Genomic DNA, 23,219 nt, shown 5'->3' on the forward strand with positions numbered 1-23,219 from the left:
TGGGCAGCATGGGAACCCACCTGGCCCCTGCACAGACCTAGAGGGGCTGCCTGGTGGAGGGGAGCACTGCCGAAATCCCAGCGATGGGGCCTGGCAGAGCATTGTGCCTTCTGCCAGCCGCACTGCCTCTGGGTGCTGTTAGCAGCCACTGCTCCTCTGACTCTGACTACTGCTGGATCCTGAGCTGTGGCTCAGCCACTCACCTCAGCGTCTGGCTTTTAAGTATGCGAATATTGAAATTCATCTCTCCACTAGTCTGTGCCGATTCTGTTTGCCAACTTGTCTTTATGCTCTTTCAGAGGAGGCAAACATGAGGTATTTAGTATTAGCATTGTACCTATGGGAAGTGCGTCCTTAACCAGTAATATTTTGGGTGGGGTTGGACTATGTAGTATGTTCTTTGCAACTTAAATTTTTACATGGTTTTATGCTTATTGTTGAAGACCGTATAGAGTATAAGACTTAGGTGGCAGCAAATGAAGAGGTTCATGGTACTAATGAACTACGTGTTCTTGTGGCTGGCCAATGAAGTGTAATAAATGCAAGAACCAAGCCACTTTGGAGGTGTGAAGAGTCAAAGAAATATTAGAGTAATTTAAAAAATGTAAATTATGGCTAAAATCTGAAGACATAATTTCTTTGGAATTCTTCATTGGTTACCAGACTTCCCTCCTGAAAACTTCTTGCCCTAAGATGAGGTGCAGCATGTAGATCAGGAGCAAGCTCAGCTTCTCTTTGGGGTGGCTTGATTTAAAAAGATATGACCCAGCTTTATATCTGATGTTACTTCTTATCACTGTGGGTGTGTCTGTATGTGTGGCTGGTGATATTTCTGGGTATCCTGTAAGTTGTATTATTCAAATTTTCCAACATAAAGAGAACCCAATTAATATGCCTTTTGTATCAGTAGCTGTGTTTTATAGCTTTATCCATATCATCATGCATCATAGGATGAGTCAATACAATTAACAAGAGTTTTTTAATTATTGTTTCAAACACTTATTTACAGGGACTCTCAGTCCCAGCGAGTTTTCTTTATTTAATGCTGTAAACTTTCATGTTGCCCAAACCTACGTTTATTTCGATCAATGTGATTTTACCATTAGTAAGAAAAAGATTTTTCAGCTCTTAGATTGGAAAGTTTGCTGCCATGTGTCTTGTCATTGGAGACAACACTGCTAGTACAAGCTCATTTGCCATATCTGCATTGGTTACCTACAATATCACAGAATTACAGAATGTTTGGAGTTGAAAGGGACCTTAAAGATCATTGAGTTCCAACTCCCCTGCATGGGCAGGGACACCTCCCACTAGAACAGGCTGCTCAGAGCCCCATCCAACCTGCCCTAGAACACTTCCAGGGATGGAGTCCCTACAACATCCCTGGGCAGCCTGTTCCAGTGTCTCACCAACTTTACACTGAAGAAGTTACACCTGATCTCTAACTTAAATCTCTCTTCTTTCAGCTTAAAACCATTACCCCTTGTCCTCTCAGTGCAAGCCCCAGTAAAAAGCCCCTCCCCAGCTTTCCTGTAGCCCCTTCAGGTACTGGAAGGCCACTATGAGGTCCCCCCAGAGCCTTCTCCAGACTGAACAGCCCCAACTCCCTCAGCCTGTCCTCAAAAGAGAGCTGCTCCAGCCCTTGGATCATTTTCATGGCCCTTCTCTGGACACATTCTAACAGGTCCACATCTTTCTTGTGCTGGGGGCTCCAGAGCTGGATGCAGTATTCCAGGTGAGGTCTCACCTGGGCAGAGTAGAGGGGCAGAATCACCTCTCTCGATCTGCTGGCCACACTTCTTTTGATACAGTACAGGATGGAGTTGGCCTTCGGGGCTGCAACTGCACATCTGTGGCTCATGTCCAGCTTTTGATCCACTAGTACCCCCAGATCCTTTTCCACAGGGCTGCTCTCAAGGGTGACCTCCCCCAGCCTGTATTCATATCTTGGGTTACCTCAGCCCAGGTGCAGGACCCTGCACTTGGCCTTGTTGAACCTCATGAGGTTCACCTGGGCCCACTTCTCTAGTTTGTCCAGGTCCATCTGGATGGCATCCCATCCCTCTGGCTTATTGATCGCACCACCCAGCTTGGTGTCATATATAAATATTTAAAAAACTGACTCACCTATCATTAAATGATTGAATGATTATAAATAGGTTAATTGTAGTCACCAACAGGAAATAAACACTTTCTGAAGACCCCTTGGTCTCAAGAGAATAGGTCATGAGGAAGCTCCAATGTTGTATCTTCTTCTAAATTAGTGACTTTCAATGTTAAAAAAACCCCAACAAAACAAAACAGAAAAGAAGGCTAGATCTAAAGTGGTGATGCACTGGTGGAAGGATGTATGTGCTTGTCAAGGACCTGATGAATGGGAAATCTGGAATTCTGTTTCTGTCTGCCAGACAGTTACAGCTGCTGCATTAACGCTGAAAACTAGTTTTCCTTGCTTTGATAGCACACCTGAAATCTGGTCTGGAGCAGTGGGCCAAAACAGTTTGGCTACAGCAGGACACACTCTCTTGCCACTGTGAACAACAAAATGTTTTCTGTAAGCCTGGAAGGAGCACAGAGCCTGTTAATGTAGAAGAGAAATACTTGAAAACAGAACATATTAGCAGAGCTCAATGTAAACCTCTGAATCTGATGAACTTACTATCTGGATTTATTGTGTTTTCAGGTGGGACCCTCTTCTGAGATGTGATCTACAGCGAGCTACTTTGCATCGTACGATGACAATGTTATCACTGCCACATCTCTGGGAACCAGTTATTCATAAGTATTCGGTATGTGAATGTCTGCATATTACATTAACCATTGCTTGTTGGAACATCATGGTAACAATAACACAAAGGTGCTAAAAGTCATTGAAGTGCATGTTAAGCCACATGTACAATCAATTACACCCAGCCCTTCCAGCAGATGTTTATCTGCTAGGCCTGGTCTGTGTACAGAATAGGAAACTGTTTTAATTTGAAAATGTATTTATTTACAGATATTAGTAGAAACATTCTACTAATGTTTCCTTTGGATGAATTTATACCAGTGCAGTGGTGATAATGTAGATTTACAGACTATTATTCTCTTTCTCAAACAGGAGGGTGTGGTTGCAGTAGCATGAAGGGTTCTGTACTTTAAGTGTATGGTTGCACTTCAAGCAGTACTGGTTTTGCATTTTGGAAAGGTCTTTAATTGCTTTTCTCCTTCATTCCATTTTCAATTTCTGGTCAGTCTAAATTAGATTAATTTCACACACCAGTGAATCCCTAAAGAAGTGTAAATTAACTCCATTTTACCAAATGCAGCCAGATGATGGCAGTTACTCCCTTGTTGTGTAGCTTTACATCACCAACCGTCTTTGACCAAGATTTCAATAGGAATTAAATCCATATATTGATCCTTTTTTCCTCGTGCTGTATAAGGAATCAGAAACTGAGACCCACATCTAGTGAAAGGAGACTATTTAATTTATGGCCTACTAGGCCAAAAATGTATAGTCATTGATAGCTGACATGGTTTTCTTTTCTACTGCTCTGGCTTGAAATTAACAGACTTAGGTCTTGTAAAACCATGAGCAAACTGGTTTTATAAGTGTGGTTACATCACTGTTTTATATTCTGAAGCAGTTTGTAGCACACCACATAACTGTTAGCATGGAGCATCTTCATCTGATTTATGTCCCTGAAGCAACTCAGGCTGAAGCTGGTGGAAAAATGTTTCTCCATGCTGATGGGAGTAGAATTGCACTGCGCACATCACCTGAGACTTTTGTTTAGATAATGTTCCTTGAATGGAATTTGTTTTGCTGATTGGCCACTTTTTAGAGATTAAATATGAAAGATAAAAGCATAAAATAAAGTTACAAGGAAATGGATTGCCAAAATAGCATAAAAGAGACTCAAAGAAAGAAAAATCTTGTCTAGCTTCAGAACTTATGAAGTGATGAGGAGAAATGACTGCTCCAAAAGGATGTATCTGGGTTTAATGCAGTATATTTTTATATATAATTTTGAAGACAATATTTTTCAGAAATGTGTGTGATTTGCTGCTTCGTCAGTGCTGCGAGATGGAAAGCAAGGTATAGGTCTTACAGGGATTGAGGAGAAAGAGATCATGCTTCATTGGTGAGGTTAGAATGTTTTGGGAGAGTAGTTCACAACTCATGTGATTTGCGTGCTGAATGATGAAGAGGTTTCCAAATCTGGCTTGACTCTGGTCAGTTCAAATAGAAGCTCCAGGAAGTGACGTCTCCCACCAAAGTGAGAGAGAGTTGATCCTGCTTGTGCTGGCAGGGCTTCTAGCATGCCTGTGTAGCCACCCTCCTTAATCCCTGCTGGCCAAATACCATTAACCTGACCCTTTGCAGACTTTTTCTATGCAGAAACCTAAGCATCTATGTTCAGATGTCTCCTCTATCATCCATATCTAAGCACCTTTTTAGGATGGATATAAAATAAATAATCTCTATTGCTCTTGTTTCTTTAGAGCTGATTAATTGTAAATCTTCAGAATTGTTTGTTGGTACATATTTTTGTAAATAAGTTGTTTTAGTGTGTGTGTGAGCATCGGTAATGGAAAGGTGTTCTGCAGAAGATGAGTTTTGCATTCTGCACGGGCAGAGGTCTGGAAAGGACCCAGCAGACCAGCTGGTCTGCTTTCCTGCTGTCGCACGTGTCTCGTCATGGAAAGCATGACTGCATCTTGGTTGACGTTTTCACTTTTTTGGTGGAATGTGGCATTTTGCCGGTGGAGGGGATGTCTCAGAGAGGGGAGAGGAGATGATGGGCAGAGGCAGTTGTCAGAGTGGTGACCACTTGCAGATCTCTGTGTTCCCTGGGCACAAACACCAAGCAGGCATCTCCTTGTCATGCTTTTAATGAAGTGTAGGGCAAGGGATTCTGTCTCACCTTGTGAGGCTTCTTTTGATATGTGGTAATAACTTTGATGGATTTGCCATCTACCCAAATGAAAATGAAATTTCTTTTGACCAGTGAATGCAGAAGTCAGAAGCAAGTGAAGATTTTCAAGTTTGTTTTTCCTTTTGGGTTTTATTTTGGTTTTCCTCTTTCACCAGTTCTCATATAGCATTGCAAATGCTTCAGGAAAGAGATCTGCAGGAGTGCAGCTCATGAAAGATCAGCCTGCTGGAGGATGAGGCTCTGCTTATTACAGAAAAACTTCTGAGACAGCCGCAGTTGAGAAGATTACACACTTCCACAGGAAATTAAATTTGATGTAATATTGTGAAAGAATGACAGAAAGGAAAGGGCATATATAATGTATTTGTGATTATTACATGGTAGAAAAATGAAAACTTGAGATCCAATGAAGTGCATAGAATTTAGATATGGATACAAAATTCTCAATAATTTTTAAAAAATGTGGCCCTACACCTTATTTTGCCCTGTCTCAGTGATGTTATCCCAATGTGGAAAATCATTAATGTCTTGTAAGATTAGGTGAACTTCTGGGCATTTTAGATTATAAAGCATTTAAAACAAGTTTCAAAGCAGTTCTATGGAGTCCAGTTAGGTTGTGTTCTTCAGCTGAAGGTGCATATATGATGCCAGGCTGGGAATGAGAGACAAGAACTTCCTCCCTTGCTTTGTCTTTCTCCCAAGTGGGTGTGCAGTGCTGACAGAGGGGGAAGCTTGCCTTCCCTCCCCATCTGCCTTTGGCCCTTGCTGAGGTGCAGTCTGGTGCTTGATGGTGGAGGTCCCAGCCATGTCCCAGTGGGTGAGGGGAGGCTGGCCTGGCAGCCGTGGTCAGGCTGCAGACCCACTGGGGGCCCTTTAGGTTACACACATGCTGAAGAGATCTAGTGGTACCGAGGTCCTTGCTGCTCACCCAAGGCGCAGGTAGGGGATGTGTCCCCTCTTCCTTTCCTCCTTAGAGTCAGTGTAGGTGCTGTGGTGAGCTAGGCTCTCTTCTGGCCAGGTGCTTCATGGCAAAACATAAGCTTTCTTTCAAGGGGGACAGTAATAACTTGAAACATTTTAATAACTTTTCCTATAAGATCTGGTTACCTGCAATTGGAAAGAATAAGTGGGACTCTGGCAGATTTAACTTTATTAGCCATCATAAATCTTTCCCTTTTGACTCTAATCAGTCCCTGGGGTCCTTTTAATGCTCTTGACATTGCACTGGCCTTTCATCACAGCACAATATATATTTTCCTGTAACTAGAAAACTGATGGCAAGATCCTTATGTAAACCTGAGGTAATGGATGCAGCAGTGGGGATGTGCGGCCGTCAGATGCTCCCTGCAGCTGACCGGAGGAGAGGGAATGCATCCTGCCAACATGGCTTTCCCTTGGCAGAGGGAAGGAGAGGGGAGCTGAAGGCTCTGCTGCTGGCAGGGTCTAGAGTGCACCCACCAGTGCCTAGGAACAGGCGACCAGCTGCTTTTCTCTGGCTCAGATGGATGGACAGACAGAGAGGCAGTGTTGCTTTTGTCTCTTCTGTTGGCAAGTGGGGGGGATGCTGGAGGCCAACCCCTGCCTCAGAAAGCCGCTCTGTGAGCAGTCTCCAGTCCATGCTCCTGGGGCAAAGAGCTGCCCAGGCTCACCAACAGCTGGCCAGCTGGCCTGGCCACCAGAGCTGCTGCCCAGGAGGAGGTTGCTTGTGACACAGGAACGGGGCAATCCTGCTGGGATGGAGGAGCTGGGTGAATGGATCTTTTCTGTGCTGGGGACAAAGCTAAAAGGAAGGAGTGTTACCAGGTGGTCGAGGGGCAGGCACCTAAGCAACAAACGCCTTCTTCATAAATTAACTACCTGGGTTATTGCCTTTCTGTCCAGGCTTCGAACAAAATCCTCTGGAAGGCGAGAGGGGAACTCCCTGGTTGGTAGTCTGTCAGTCTCTCTGCTGTCCAGGAATTCATGGGATTGAGAAGGCATCCCAAGAATCTGCCCCCGTGTGCAGGGAAGCTAAATTCCCTCTTGTTTTTTTTGTGTACACAAGTCAGCAAATTTCTTCAGTAAATGCTTTAATTTTAAGCTCAATACTATGCAAATATTTAACTTTGGACAAAAAAGCCTCAAGCTGGCTTCAGACCATGGACTGGCTTCCAGCTGTTTCTGCAGGTACACATCCAATGTTCATGTACATGAATGGTTATTTGTTTGCTTGCTTATTTACTTATTATGCTAATCTTTTTATAATGAACTTGGATATTTGTGTACCCTGTTTTTGCTTTGAACATTAAAATCTGTGTGTTAGCAGTGTGTGTACAGCCATTTTCAGAAGCTTTGGCAAAAAGCTGAGATCTGCTAAAGATAATCACTATAGGCTGAATCTTTAGATGACACAGAGTTGTACTGACTACATTTTTCTCTAACTGAAGTGCCCAAAGCTGTGCTTACCACTGAAAGCCCACCAGCCTAGGTTATGAAAAAACATGTGGAAAAATCTGGCACCTGCTGCAGGAGCTTTATACCATAATTTGATTGTCTGGACAAACCAGTACAAAAGAATATTCAGAAGGAGCATCAAGAGGGTTAGCACTAAAGATGTTAATGAGGTTTCAAAAACCTGCTACCTTGATATATAATACTTTGCTGTATCCACAAATATTTCATATGTGTATACTTCCTCCAGGCCTTGTCTCAGCTACTGCATGCCTGAAAACAGCCTCTTATTAAAAAGGGAAAGTCTGTAGTCTTGTGGACCTTCTATAATGTGCTCAGCGTGTGAGCTATTGACTTCACAAAGATGAGAATAGCTATGTCAAATGTGTTTAATTTGCATGTGGCAAGATAGAAAAAACAAACTCGGTGTGAAAACGAGCAGACAAGAAAGACACTGAATACCTTAAATACTAAGGGAGTTAATGCTATGCAGCGATTTTGCTTCTGTGATAGGAAGTGTAAGAACAGTATGCTTCCTGGCGTACATCACCATCTAAACTGCAAAGGTTTCAGTTCCATGGCAACACGAAGAGCCTGATAGTGCTTAAGGTGTATGTATTAATGCATGCAGAGGGAGGGGTTGGGAGCGAGCTGGGGAAAAATAAAGCATGCCGAATGTTTCCCATGTATTTCTATATAAAGTAAAGCCTTTGCTCTTAGAAAATCAGCACTGACATGAATCTACTCGCTTTTCCCATTTCTCTCTGCTTCTTATTTCAATGTGTCTTTCTCAGGCAAGAGGCAAATGAAGAGGCTGTTTTGTTGTTACTGGTTTCTTTTGTTTGGTTTTTGTTTTGTTTTTTTGTAAGACTAAGTGCAGCAATCCTTGAATGTTGCAAGAAAGTGCTATTAATTCCTGAGACTGTTGTATATCCCTGGAGAGAAGCACTTGGGGGGAGGAGGGTATTTTTTCTCCGAGGTACTGCTTCACAGAGCAGAATGAAGCAGTGTTTTGTTCTTTGGTTTTGGTTTTTGTTTGTTTGTTTGTTTTTGGTGTTTTTTTAAAATCTTCTTTTCTGTGATCTTTTTGATCTGCCCTCTTTCTGCCTTTCTCTACATCCACCTCTAGTTTCCCCCCGCCTTCCCTGGCTGCGGAGCAGGAAACAAGGCTGAGCTCTGTTTCCTGACATCCAAAGAAATGCAAAAGTATGAGGAAACAGCATATTTTGTTTTGTCAGCCAACTCAGATTTGCAGACTCGCACCAGGAAAGCACCTGCTCCCAGGCAGGGTCAGGAGTCACCCTCCGGAGCAACTGGGCAATTAGCCAGGGAATAACTGAGAGCTGATCATTTAAGTTAATTTTGTTTGATCTGCTCAGTTGGCTGTGAGAATATAGGGTGGAGGATTGTGACAAATGTATTTTGCTCAGGGTAGCTGTGCTGATGGGTGGATGAATTGCAGATCTCCAAGGTTTAAAGTCAGACTGGGCAGTGGGGGAACCTCCAGATGTTGGTATTTCCAAGGCTAACAGCAGTGCTAATCTGGCAGGGTAAAGCTGACAGGAACTAGAAAATTAAACTGGATTTACAGCTGCTTTGCATTGCTGAAACAGGCAAAGCAGCCAGACTGCATCAGTGGATCTGGCCTATGGATCTCAGTGGGGTTTCTCTGTAACTGGGGAGAGAATATAGCTCTGCAGTGGGAAGTTGATCAACTGGCCTCTTGCTGTGCCAGGAGGAATAAAATTCATGTCTCTCTTATCTGTATCTTTTTTTTTTTTTACTAACAGGAATATTTTTTCCTTGAAAACAAGGCTTGCTTTCATTCAAGTGGGATCTCTGAGATTCTGGTCAGGGGAAATTTGTCCCTGTTCAGGAGAGCAGCGCAACATGAGTAAAGCTTTTCTAAGGGAATAAATACAAGTGAAATTATTAAATTACTTTGTTTTAGCATTTTGCAAAGGTGTGGATTTCACCCTTGGGATAGCAGAATGTCAAAATAAGAAGGTATCATTTTCAAACAGGCACTTTCTGAGGGGGGGCAGCACTGGGGATCCTGACCCACTTGCTGGTTCTGTGTTTGACATTATCCCAAATTTGTTGTTGTGGTTTCTTCTTTCTGCACAGGCCCCCAAAACAAACAGAAAAAAACATCTGCAGCTCCTTAAGTACTAACATATGCTTCCAAAATGATGTGACACCTTCATTTTTCCAACTTTTGACAAAGGGACTGTGCATACAACTCTGAATGAAGAGGAGGGATCACTGCAGCTAACAGCATAGTAAGGGAGGTGAAGGACTCCTGTGTAGGTGTCCTGACCTGTCATAACCTTCCAAACCTTCCCTGTGGAGCACCTCATTCAGCTTGGCAGGAAGGATGAAGAGAAAGCACCTAAAGGAACATCAAAGAAAGAAGAAAAGCATGAGAGAAATGAAGGACAGGAAGAGTGAGGAAACAATAAAGGCAGAAGGGCAAGCCGAGGAACAACAGGGGGCTGGGAAGAGCACAACACAGGAAAGAGATGATGCTCTGGTGCCTATAAGGGAAAAGCTGTTCCTCAGATGTAATGTAAACCAGAAAAGAAAAAAAAAAGGCAAAAAAACCCCCCTTGAAGTCGGAGAGGATATCAGAGTTATGAGGAAAGAGAATTCAGATTGACATGACCAAAGAAAATACAGAAAACATACAGATTAATTTCATACAGTAGTCCAGCCAATTATGAATAATAAGTTTATAGCATCAAGATTTTATGATGTTCTCCATGTGGAGGTTTTGGGGTGCTGGTGGGGAGCAGCAGGGACACACTGGGAGGCTGCTGCAGACACTAGCATGGGTGGTTAGAAGCAGATCTTTTCTGTGCACCTTGGCTGGAAGCCTGCAGCCAGTATGAATATCCCTGAGGAAAATTACCCATCCTGCATTTGAAGACTGGCAGTCAGAAAAACATGCCAAGTTCTCTCTGAAGGTATCTGAGGAAGGGCTGTTACCACGCAGACAGGGATAAGGGCTCCCTCTAGATCCCTCTTCTTCTACTTGTTCAAGCTATCTAGGCTACCAGAAATAAATATCTGAATGGAAATTTTAGATCTGGCTGTGAAAAGAAGCTTTTGAATGAATTTTATATCAAGTAACAAATGTCTTCTTTCCTCCTCCTCTCCACCTACCTTGTTCCTAAACATTAACATTTCATGTCACTTCAGCTAAGTTCAGTGTCAGACTTACCAGATCCTGCTGAAAAATACACCCCTCTTTTGTGGCAAGCTGAAGAAGATAAGAGTCTTGTGGTGTTTTTCCTTCTCAATCTCTGCTCTGCTGGGAGAAGCAGCTAAGGCTGTGGGAAATTGTCGCCTTCCCACTCTCCTAAACTTCTCTCCTAAAAATGCTTCTCCCTCAACAGTTTTGCTGCTTCTCTGGAGGAGGCATGGCTTGGCCCACTTCATTCCAGTGAGTGTCTTCTCAGATGGCTGTGATTTTCATTGTGATAGGAGGCTGAAGAAGGTTACTGTGGAATAATTCACAGGCACCACTAACTGTGCCATTTGAAAATCATTACTTAAGCATAAAATAAAAGGATAAGGAATTATGAGTTTTAAACCCTGCCCTAAGCCCCAAACCTCAAAATAATTTCTGCTTCCTATTTTCTCAACATTTGGGCTGTACTTGTGTTATATTTTTAAACTTTCCTCCACATAGGTGAGAAATACCCTTTCTCTGAAATAGGTTGTCTTGTGGGCAGCAGTACCAGTATGTGTTCTCCTGTGGACATTTTTTACTTCCAGAACTTCTCACCCACCTCCTTTCTGTGGCTGGCAGAAGGCAGGAGTTGGGAGGCTGCCGGCTGCCAGGCCAGGCTGGGGCTGCACACCTCTACTTGCTGCCAAGGTGGCCATGCAACACCCAAGGCCTGAGCTCAGGGTATTGTTCTGGCTGTCCTCCTCACACAGCCAGCCACCAATTTTCTCGGGACTTGTGAGAGTGGAATTATTGAAATTTAGTGGTATTTTATTGTCTAGGAGAGAAGATAGGAATGTCTGCAAAGTTGGAGACACATGCGTTTGAATAGTGTGTTTTTTTGTAGAAGGGGAATGGCTCTCACTGGGCAGTTGTGTCTGAATACTCTGCAGCATGTGGTAGTATTTACAATAAAGATGAATGCTTTTATGGTAAAAGCATGGGACCTGAGCTTATCTGGAGACCTCCATAGTTTTTCCTACTATAGAGAAAACAAGTGCTGAAAAGGCACAAGAGGGAAATGTTGGAAACAGACCTTTTGACTGTGCACAATCTCATTGCCTTTGGTTCAGTGAGTAGGGATGTTCCTGTACTGCACCGTAATTATGCAGAGATATGCTGATACTTGCTTATTTTGATCAGTGGAAAACAAGCACAAAATTGATTCTGGCTGTGGGGTGCTATAATACAATACTAAATCACCTGAAATCAAAGCCAGTTTGAGGTTAAAATACAACAGCTGATGTTTGTGAAACCCCAAATCCCATGACCAGTAGCCAAATATACTTCTCAGATGTTAGAGAAAAATCACCCTTTCTGCAGATGCTGTGAAGCAGGGCATCCATTTCTCCACGACAGGATTTTTTCCCCCTTCCTTCACCTCACTGGTGTCCAGTCCAGCAATTAGGAATCAGATTTAACCCTCAGTGTTTGCTTCAGGCTCTGTGAATCCTTAATTCTTTTCCAGCAGCAGAACAATTATGTTTGATAGACACAATAGTTGTTTGTTAATTTGTTTATAATCGGTTTTCCAAGAGGTTACTTTGATGTGGGAGGAACTGGATTCTTTGGGTGCAAATCCTTGCTGTTGACTCTCTTCTTAGTCATTAAGAGATGTTTTTCACATTAAGGCGCCTTTACTTATAAGGGAAAATGTCAGGCGTCTTCTGATACCAGACATACAAAATGTGTAGTTCCTTAAACAGAAGCCATTAGCTGAGCTGCAGCACGTGAGGGCAGGAACAGCCAAGGCCATCCCAAGCCTTGTCAGGCTCCTGGGGAGAGGCTGAACAACCCCTGTCCCCTCTGAATGCTCTGCTGTGACATCTGCCTGCACCAGCCCCACAACCTTAGACCCCATGGATGCTGGTTCCAGCTCCCGACCTACATCCCTGCTTATATGTCTCCATGCTAAAAGATGTCACTGTTCTTTTCCAAAAAGAGCATGTCTTTTTTTTTTTAATTCCCTTGCTACCTTTTTGTATTTTCCAACTGCAGCTCTTTTAAGGCTCCCTGCCTCTGCAGTTCTTGCCTTTGTATATGTTATTTTTGGAAACTGGGGAACCAGAAGGAGGAATGAAATTTAGGGGACTTAACTGCAGATGTAGAAAGCTCTTTCCTTTGGTGTGCTCTTTCTTCCCTCTCCTTTCTTCTCCTGACCTCTGTGGTCCGACCCCCATTGCATTGCTTGTTCCAGGGCAAGCCATAGCTGATGCTCTGTGTGCCCAGCAAGTGACTTCTTCCCACACAGAGGCGTGCAGGTTCACAAGCTGTGCTCACCCCTTCCTCCCTGCAGCAGCCGTCCTGTCTCTTCTGCTTTTCTGGGTCAGCCAGTTGGCCAGAAAGTGGTAGATGGTTGAGCAGAATGTTGAGACCTGTGAAGTCCTGGTAGCACTTGTGAGGTTATGTGCCTTTGGGTAAATGGGATGCAGAGGAGAATCCTTTTTCTTCATTATTTCCTGAGTGGGGCATCCCCATTGAGGGGGTTGGCTTTTTCTTGATATGTCAGTGAGTTGTATCACAAGTGTTGCATGCTGATCACCAAACTTTGCAAGAAAAAGCAAAGTTTTTCAAAGACTGAGGAACAATGACTGAAGTCTGACCTGGCAGGGTGACCAAGGATGGGGCATGGGGCACGTGGTGGTGAGCCCAGACCCCCAAACTGTCTGAGCATTTCTGCATGGGGGCAAATACTTCACATATTCCATTTTGAATGCAAACATCTCAGGAGAAATTTTCTATGAAGGAGCACCCAAGGACTTTCTTTTTTCTGTGTAGATTTTCTAAAATCACTAGCGCATAGAAAGACATTGACCATACAGTAGGTCAGGCTGCCCTTTCGATAACTGAGACAGTATTTGGATAATTGAGATGCCTGTGATTGCCCATGAAAATTTGCTGATGTTTACACTGCTGTCAGGTAAAGTCACACCATAATATTTATTGTGGGCTCTTGCAATGGATTTTAAAATAGATCAATGTCACAGCGCAAAGTGAGAATTTTCCTCATTTTTTTCTGTGGTTATGAAAATGCCTAAATAGCAGTACAGTGCAGTAAATGTTAAACATTAAAAGCTGGTTGTATGTGTGCAGATATGAGTAGATTGGTAGAGGAGGAAGTAATGAGTTTGGTTGATAAAGCTGGTAGGAGTGTGATGGAAATCAAAGCAGGGGGTGATTGTAGACTCAAAGCAGTAACTTGCCATCTTTGAAGGATGGGTTTGGGTCAGCAAAATAACAATAAATGATAATGAGGAGGACTTTAACCCTGAACTGAAAACAAAAAAAAAGAGAAAAAGAGGCAAATGATTCTGTACAAGAAGCTGCACAACTGATGCAAAAAGTCAGCCAAATATAGAGAGAACAAAGTCAACAGAACACAAAGTACTCTCTTAAAATACATGGAAATGGAGGGGGTTTTACTGCTGTGCTATGGCAGAGATCAATTAGACTGTGCAAAATGGTTATGCAAAATGTTCGCTGTAGGGAAATCACCATTTCCCGTAGATTCTAGGAAGGAGTCCTGGCACAATGCCAGCAGTGATTTATTTTCACCCAGCCCTGGCGCTTGTGGCTGGCACTCAATGAGATCTTCCAGGGTAAATTATTTATTTAATTAAGAATGGCCACAGTTGCACCAAGACACTGGCAGCCCAGCAGCAGGAAGTCTGCTAGAGATTAAGTCTAACTTCTTACAGATACGCTGCTTATGTATACTGTAAATAATTAAAATAGTAAATAAGTGTAGGTTGGTACTTTTGTTTAAGCTTATGAACAACAGTTCGTATTACTGAATGTGGTATATGTACTGCCATGTGTTGGAGTCCTCTGATTTCTTGATTAACTAACCTGGAGGCATGTGCAGCAAGCTAAGACATCAAATTGTTGCAACCTGAACTTTTGAACTTTTCATAAGAAGAGATGTCAGTAAGAGTAAAATTTATGAGTGCGTAAGCATGAGCAACCCAAAGCCTTTCATTTCAGGAGGCAGTCCTATAGGAGCAAAGAGAGAAATTCTCCTCCTCTTAGGTCAAATAGGCAAGGTAATGTGCTTTCTTCCTAGTTTAACGTATTCCAAAGATAACAGTTGTAGCTTGTGGTTTGAGGGAGTCCCAGGAAGAGAGGGATTTGAATATAACTAATGAGCGAAGGTCATTTAAGGAGAAATCCCTAGAGAGGTTCTATAAGATTTCATATTGTATCTGTGGTCTTCTTGTTTTTTGTTTGTTTGGTTTGTTTGTTTTTAAAAAAAGGAAAGGTGAAGCAATGTGATTTGGTAGTTGTGCTTTTATCAATCAATTTTATTCTTGAAGAATATATTCTGAGTTTGATCCTTGCTTGCTTTCCTTGATTGTTGAGTAATAAGAAAAAAATCTTGCAAGAGGAAAAGAAGCCACCTCTTTTAAAGGAAAGGACTCATGGATTTAAGCTGTGTAGTTTGGCGTGAAGGAAAAAACTGGACAAATATTTTGAAAAATATCAGAAATCAACAGTTTTGAAACATTGGAGATAGTTGGTTTTGGATGGGCCTAATAAGCAAATCAGCAGAGCTAAATTCACCATCCAGTGGCAAGTTCCACTTTCGATGGGGGTTGGTGGTGGGGGCTGGCAGGCAGGCTGCCAGCAGCTGAGGTGGGGCTCTCTACTTTGCATGGGGTGGTTTGGACCTTCGCCTCTTCTCCCCTGACACCTGCTCCCCTGTTCTGCTGGCCACCTGATGGGTCCTCACTGGAGTTGTTCAGCAGCATCTGAAACACCCCTTGACTTTGAAAGGCTGGATTTTCCTGCTGCAGCCTCAGCTCTCTGGCACTGCCAAAACTGGGATGGAGCAGGTGGTTGGGGTTTGAAGAAGGGTTTTCCACTGCCCTGGCTGTGGTTTCACATCGTGGAGGGGCTGCTTCTGCTTCCCATCCTCCATGGCTGCCTGCCTGAGCCTATGATGGGCTGGAATGAGTAGTTGGGTGGGCAGCTAGCTGTTGGGTGGCCAGGGGTTTCTGGTGGTTAGCACCTTGGATTGGCTTCTCATTGCCACAGGCACACTCTAGAGCTGGCAGGGACACATGGCTGGCTTGAGGGAGGGAGAAGTAAAGCAGCATCTCCTCCTCTTGGGTGGCAGCTCGTCATTGGACTGACCTCACCAGAGCATGAAACTGCATGCTCAACCTGCAGATCAGATCTTGTGTGTGTGTGGTCATTCACATTTGAATACCATGTTATCCTGTCAGAGTAATCAGGAGTGGATACTGAGAAGCTGATGGTGAAGGCTGTCCTTTTCCTCTCTCCACTTCTGGTGACCGCAGGTCACTCTCCATGTTTCCCTTTCCAGATGGAGTTAGAAATGGTTATATATTCAGAATTGGGTTAACAAACCAGCCATGTGCTAGGTCTCCAGTATGAGAACTGACAGAACCTCCAGCTGGTTGTAAAAACAAAAAAAAAAAAGAAAGAAGAAAAGTGATCCGTGCCAAAACTTTTATTGTCCAAGTGGAGTAAAATGCATGTTTTATGTGAACAAGGATTGTGACTGTTTCTTGTTCAAAAATAACCCCTTGGTCTTTTAATGATGTAGAGATTTGGATTGCATCCCCTTAATGAGTACTGACCCAGTGTGTGGTGTCCTTTCCCAGGGGGTGTGTGTATGTGAAAGTAACATTAGCTGTAACGTTGTAATAAGGCGCTAAAGAAGTGGAGCCCCAGGATACTTCCAAAATGCCTGCCTGCTGGGATTAACCCATTCTGTGTTTCAAGAGGCAAATGGCATGTGGTAAGTTAACTTTCCAAGTACAGCTGGATGTGGCAGGAGCAGCCTGGTGCCTTCCAAACATGTGAGCAGCTCCTGCTTTACAGCTGCTGTTCAGACACAGAATCAGGGAGTGTATGCTGCAGCTTTCTTCCCAATCAAGATGTAAATAGATTTTCTGAGAGTTATGAAAGCAGCCCTAAAAGTTAGTCAATCTCACAGTATTTATATTGACCTTCAGATTCTGATCTCCCTTCTCCCTCCTACTTTGATTAATGGTTGATGTGGTGCTATGGTGCATTGGCTTTCACAAAATGCACAGAGACAGCCAGCTCTGGCCAGCCTTTGCCTTGTACAGCTGGGTGAGGTGGAGAACAGAGCCTTAACCTGCAGCTTTAACTCTGCTTCCAAAACAGCCTTCCCACCTCTCATGTCCTCTGAGTGGCTGGTAGCCACTGATGTGACTTGGAGCAGATGCACCCGCTGGTGGAGTTGCCAAAGAGCTGTCCTGGCAGCCTGTTCCTGGGCAGGCACCTCATGCTGCTCCTCCCTTGGTTCTGGGGATGCCACAGGCATTGTGTCTCCTGGGACAGCTCTTCCTCGGCAGGGATTTCCCTCCAGCCAGGGGATCTCCTGTTTGGGATTTGGACATGGTTTCCTTTGCATTGCCTGTCATACTAGAGATGGTGTCTGGGGTATGTGTTAGCATCCCTGCCTCGTGGCTTGGACAGCCGTGCAGGGGTGTGGTGATGGGGCTGTGTACCAGGGGCAGTCTCAGCAGAGAGGGGCTGGAGGGAGAGGGGAGGGGAACACAGTGGGTGGAACGGGGCGCACATGCCTTCGACAGATGTTGATGTGAAAGAAGGGGCAAGCTTTCTCCGCTCACTCCGGCTGTGTGATGGTAAAAGAGAGATCCTGGGCTGTGATTTGTGAAACTGTCTGATCCATCACTGACTAACATTACATGGATTTCAGAATGTGTGGCAAAACATAATATATGTCTTACAAACTGTTTAAATGCTCCTAAGAACAGGGGGGATTATAATACCCAGTTTGAATGAGTGAGGGGCTTTGTGTGTTTCATGTGAGACACTGGAGTTTGTATTTTTCCCATGGAATTTGCAGACTTGCTAAAAATATATTTAGGTGCTTCACAAGTTCTTGGTGACGTGGTATTTTACAGGTTTACACCTCTCCTATTTTTCAGTAAGTATGTGTTATTGTAAGAACTCCTACAATTGAGAGCACTAGGGGATTTGAATGCTTTGACTCTCATCTTCTGTAGGAAGTGAATTGCTTTATTCCAGGGCATTGCATTGAGTGGGCACTAGCAAAAGTCTAAGGAATGATAGGAGGAGAAAAGAGAGACTGGTACAAGGTGTTAGCAGCAAATTGGTTAGGATAATCAGCTAGAGGGCACCAATGAATATTTCTTCTTAGGGCTGGTAAATTAGGCCATGTGGACTGCCAGCATATATATGCATGAGAAAAACATAAGGACTTTGTGAAACAGTTGTGCTAAAAATAATTTTCAGTGTTATTTTTAATAATGTTATCACAGATGAAGAAAGTGAGGTAGATGTTTGTAGCCTAGGACATTTCTTTCTCCTGCTTTACAGTGTAAACATTATAAATCCTTGAGTGTTTGTTTGGCTAGGTAATGCTTTCCAAAAGTTTGTCAATGAAGTAGGCATTGGAGTAATAAAATACTTTCCTATATTTAGATTTTAAATATGCAATAGAAATTGATTAGCTTTTAGACTCCTAAGCACCAACATTGCTTCTGAAAAGGGAGCTTTGATGTTAAAATCAGTTCATTAAAAAAATAAAGTTTTTAATATTGCCAGAAATGCACAGTCAGGGTTTTGCCATCAGCAGTGTTAGCAGGTTCAGTTATAGCCTGGTAAATTTGGTTGCTGTGAGAGCATGAGAAGGATCCTGAAACAGTTGAAGGGGTTAGGAGTATTGTGGGATTACCAGCTGGCTGGTTAATTTAGACAATTATGTTTTTAGCTTCATACTAATACAAAACAAAAAATTAAAAATCCAGTTCCACAGAATCATAGAGTAATTTAAGTTAGAAGGGATCTCTGGGGGTCATCTTTCTGGCCCCTGCTTGAAGCAGGTGCATGATACTTGATTTTGCATGTTGTTGATAACTTTATGTAGTTTTGATTTGTGCAAGAAAGATTAACTATTATCATTATTATTATTGTTATTGTTTTTATTATAATTAATTAATTAATTAGTAGTAGAGAGGCAAATGCCAAAGAGGGGTAAAAATTAATCCAGAAGTATTTTACAAAGAAGTTGATCCAGATAGCATTGAAGCATCACTAAAAAAATCCCACCGCACTTCACATATATTGATATATTTTTTAGAATAAACATTGGCCTTGGGTAGCACAAGGGACTTAGTCTGAGCAGCTGTGAATTGATTTTAAATTGTTCTTTTTATTGCTGGCTAATATATGGAAGGAACTGGTAAATAGTAAGAGCAAAGGCTATACAGCATTTTATAGCCAGTGGTTCTGTTTAGACTTAATCCCTATAATGCAGTGTTAAAATTTACAAAACAGCTTGTAATTGCAGTAGCTTATTTAAACCAGCTATTTGTGGTTATGTCTGCTGAGGAAACTTAAACTTCAACGTTCCCCAGCCATCTAATAGCAGCAAATTGACTGCGGGTCTCTTGTAAGAATATCTAAATGTAGGCTGTTGAATAATCCCTTTGGGGGCCCTGTAACTATTTTTGTGCCTGGATATGCGTCATCAGTGGGTATTTTCTCTGGTGACTAGCTTACATCAGTAGGTCTCCTACCATACACTCTATCAGTGAGTGACTTATGATTGATGGGAGTCGTGGCTGTCGTTTAGCTTTTATCTGTGACCTCAAATAACGGACAACGGGAATTTCCAGGCTGTTAAATTCCTTGAATGACTGAAGACACGGGATGGCTCTGCTGATAAACACAGGTAGTACCCAGAGACTGGGTGTTCACTGGGGGCCAAGGCGGGGAGGAAGGAGAGGGGGGTTCCTCGGCTGCGAGGCGGTGAATCCAATGCTCCGGACGCTGGGGAAGCAGCCGTGCCAGAGGGACCTCCGAGCTGCCGTGATGCTCTCACTCTCCGAGCTCTCCAGCCATAGTGTCTGCTGGTGGCAGTGCCGTTTCAGTGTCTTCAACTGACTGATCTTAAGGGCAGCTTGTTTTATCCCAGGGAGACGCAGTTTGCAGCTCTGTGGAGGGAAGTGCTGTGGAATTTCAGCTGCAGCCTGGTTGTTTTCTTAACCCTTTTTGTTACTGCCTGTGAGCAGTGAGAGGATTTATTGGAGTGCTTAATCCAGGTGCTATCTGGGCTAAATCTGAAGGTGCAGTAGGCTACGTGGATTTAAGGTTAAGTTGCACCTGCCACAGTGACCTGAGCATGGGGTTGTAGTTAATTTTGTGGTGCTCAGCACTTTATATTATGAACATAAGGACTGCAGATACTGAGTTATGCCCCCTTTCTCCTCCCACTCTGTCTTTCTGTCAGAACCTGACGAGCAAAATGGGGCTGCAAAAGAGCTAGGAAATTTTTGTGAATGTTACCTGGGATGAAGTTATCAGCTTGAGTCAGCCCTATGGTGAGGCACTTTGTCATTTGTTCTTCTTGCCCCTCTGTTCTTCCCATCTCTCCTAGGCTCAGTCCCTCTGATACAGCTGTGATAGGAAGCAGGAGATCAGCTCTCTGCAAACTCAAAATCCAAAGTCTCTCTACTCCTTCTCTGGGTAAACAGGGAGTAAAACTGACAGACATGGATGCTCTTGGTGTGATTGATGATTTTAAAAAAGTCCTTAATGCTGTTTATTGTGTGGCATTGTTTCACAGAGGGAGGACAGCAGCTGGATCCAAATTCCTCCTCACCACTTCTTCCTGTTGGCAGGTAGCCCTCTGCAGGGGCTGGGCTTGCAAACTCTCACACAGATCTTTCGTCTTCGAGTGCCTACTATTGTTTTTTACTCAGGTGACAGCAGAATGGGGTTTTTGCAGGATTTTGAGACTTTAACACTTCCAGAAGGAAAACAGAAACTTTGTTTTAACTCATCTGTGTGCCTCCTCCTTTGTGTGAACTAGTCCAGAGGTGGTAGCTAATGAATGAAGCCAGGCTTCCTGCAGGAGCCAGTTAACCCATGTCTGTGCCTTTGCTGACACAGTGCTTACATAAAGCTGCCTCCTGTAGCAAGGTACGTGTTGTCGTGGCATGAATGCCCTGGCTCTGAGGGATACAGGTTATGTATGCCTTTCCATTCCTTGCAGACAGGTGCCTGGTCCAACACACGTGCTGGGACTAAAGTTTCCTCATCTGCTCTCTGGCTAGCTGAGTGCTGGTTAGGAATTGCATTTGACAGAAGTAGTAGGAAGACAAGTGAAGATCAAGGGAGAGGAGGGAATTACAAGGTTTTCATTGAACTGTGATTTACAAGTGTACTCTTCCTTTGTTTCTGTATCATATTTTTTTTCAGTCACTTAAATAAGACTTTGTGATGAATGACAAACTAGTTATATAATTCAAAATCTGTCAAAGGTTAAACACAACAATATTGAGTCATCTGCATTAAAATTCAGTGAATTTTCCTGGGATACTGTGCTTAGAAAATGTAAAGCTTGCTATTTGGTATTTGCCACAGCTTTCTAGGAATCATTATGCCCATTAACATCTTTTGGCTAATACTGACCTCCTTTCCCTTGCCATTTTTAGGGGGATTGTATTTTAGGGTAGTGATAGGATTTTAGTGTAGCTTTCATTTACAACATTTGTGTGAAAGTTCAGCATCACCAAGTTTACAGAAAGACTCTGCAGGCCTTCAAAACAATTCAGAAAGAGTTGTTGTTTCCTGGGAAAAAGCATTATCAAGTTGCCTGCTGATTCCTGATGCTTGTCACTGGGGCTGTCTGCAAGGCAGAGGAATGAAGTCCAAACTGACATGTGGTAGTTTAGGTATCTCCCTGTGTGTGTGACAGAGCCATTGCAATGGGGACAAACTAATTTAGGTGCTGACCCTGCAGTGAAGTCATGCCAGGTGGATGCCTGGGTCGGTATGCCTACGCCCTGTTGACTTCAGTGACTAATTGCAGGCACCAAGTTCTGCTTGCCCAGCTTGAACTGAGGAATAATGACTGTGGTCTTGTTTTTCTGGAAGAGCCTTCGCCTATTCAATGACCACCTTCAAAATCTTGTCTGTTGCCCTGGACAACAGCTAATGAGATATTTCATCTTGGTAGTTAAAATAATAAGGTGTTGTGAACAAGGGATACTGCACATTTACTGGAAGTCAAAGCATCTGCTGCTGCATCTTGTAATAACTCCACCAGCAAACTTCTCCCTACCCTGCTGAAGCATGTTGGTGTGCAACTGGTTCCCAATGGGCTCAGGGTTGTAATTACCATACTTGGGAGGTGAAAACAGAAACTGACTCTGACATGGGAATATCAGGGGCTTCATTTTGAAATTTTTTTAATGTTTCAGATGAAGTAAAAGATTAAATATAACTCATTTGTCTCCTACCTGGTAAATCTATGACTGCACGTTCTTGAAGGTCATAACAATACATTGTTATTTTTATAGTTTTGCATTGTTTCAGCAAAGTACTCTCAGTGCTTAAATATATCTGAGAATAAAATGATGTCCTGGGATGGGAAGAACAGGAAAGGCAATATGAAGTTCATCTTGCCCATGACCCTCACTTCTTGTACCACTATTTTACCTGAGGAGTACGGAGCAGGCAGTGCAGCTCAATCATTCACAAAATTGTTAGTGCAAGGAGGGGTATGTTACTACTATGAGCCAGCTATACGTTGTAAAAGTGTTATGAAATATGAGGCAAATTAGTGATTTCACTACATCAGGGCACACGGTGTCTTTTGATTGTGTTAGTTCAAGATAATCTTATTCCAGTCATCAATACTTAATCTCTCAAAGTGATCTTTGTGTTTTCGTACATTTTCATTAAAATTGTTGAACCAGTTCCTAGATACTAGGAAACTCCAATTTTGGTCAGCCTGTGTGAGGAAGAGCTTGGATAGTTTCATTGGTTTTGTTTGAGTTTTGTTTCTTCAGGTGTCGTGGATGAAATATGGGTTAGCCATCACTCATTTAGACATTACTTTGCTGTAAGGAAGTTACTCATAAACATCGCTGATGTTTGTAGTAAGTGGAGTATTAAAAAGCAGAGAGGAAAAAAGCAATATGGGGAAATAGTATAAGGAAAACAGCATAAAGAAACGTTGGAAAAGTGAAAAAAAGATATTGATGTTTTATTTTTGTGGTATTTCATGTTTTAGTCCAATGGTTAAGATAATTGAAGAGCTTCCTCTCTTTCTGACGTTATTGTGTACAATAATGTGAATGAATGGAGTCAGCTCTCCCTGCGCGCTCTGTGCCTGATGACCTTGGACCTGAAACCTTTGCTCATGAGCTCAGTTCTTCTTGCAAGCAGCCAGGGCCTTTCATACGAGCGTTGGAGATCCAGGACCAGGCTGTCAGTAAGTTAATAGATTTGTAAATGTTACCCTGGAATCTAGTTAGTTTGAAAGGAATCCACCCTTTGTTTGCACATGGGTAAGGAGAAGGAGGATATTGCAGGTGAAGGCTGTGGACTGTGGCAGATGGGAAGGCACCTCTTTTGGGTCAGCAGTCCGGCAGCAGCTCCTGTAAGCTGTGGCAAAGTCTCTTCTTCATCTTCTGTTTATACACAGCACAGTAATTCTTGCAGGGTTTTCTGCTCTTGGCAGTATTTCCTTTTCAGCGCCACAAAGTGAGCATTTTTCCTGCAGGACCTCAAACAGCTCAAATGGTGTGTGCTGCTGGTGACTCAGCTCAGAGTCCCTGACCGTCTGCTCGCAGCCACCAGCA

General features: G+C 43.1%; 1 protein-coding gene across 5 annotated transcripts in view; it reads left to right on the plus strand.

The window, feature by feature from the left end:
* Window positions 1-23,219, plus strand: part of HIVEP2 (HIVEP zinc finger 2) — a 138,509-nt gene that overhangs the window by 33,214 nt on the left and 82,076 nt on the right. For all 5 annotated transcript variants that reach the window (XM_051613594.1, XM_051613596.1, XM_051613599.1 and 2 more), the window contains one exon: window positions 2,684-2,789. The gene's annotated coding sequence lies outside the window, so the exon portion shown is untranslated. The remainder of the gene's footprint in view (window positions 1-2,683; window positions 2,790-23,219) is intronic.

Source organism: Apus apus, chromosome 3 (assembly GCF_020740795.1).
Source record: "Apus apus isolate bApuApu2 chromosome 3, bApuApu2.pri.cur, whole genome shotgun sequence".
In the NCBI taxonomy this organism is placed as follows: domain Eukaryota; kingdom Metazoa; phylum Chordata; class Aves; order Apodiformes; family Apodidae; genus Apus; species Apus apus.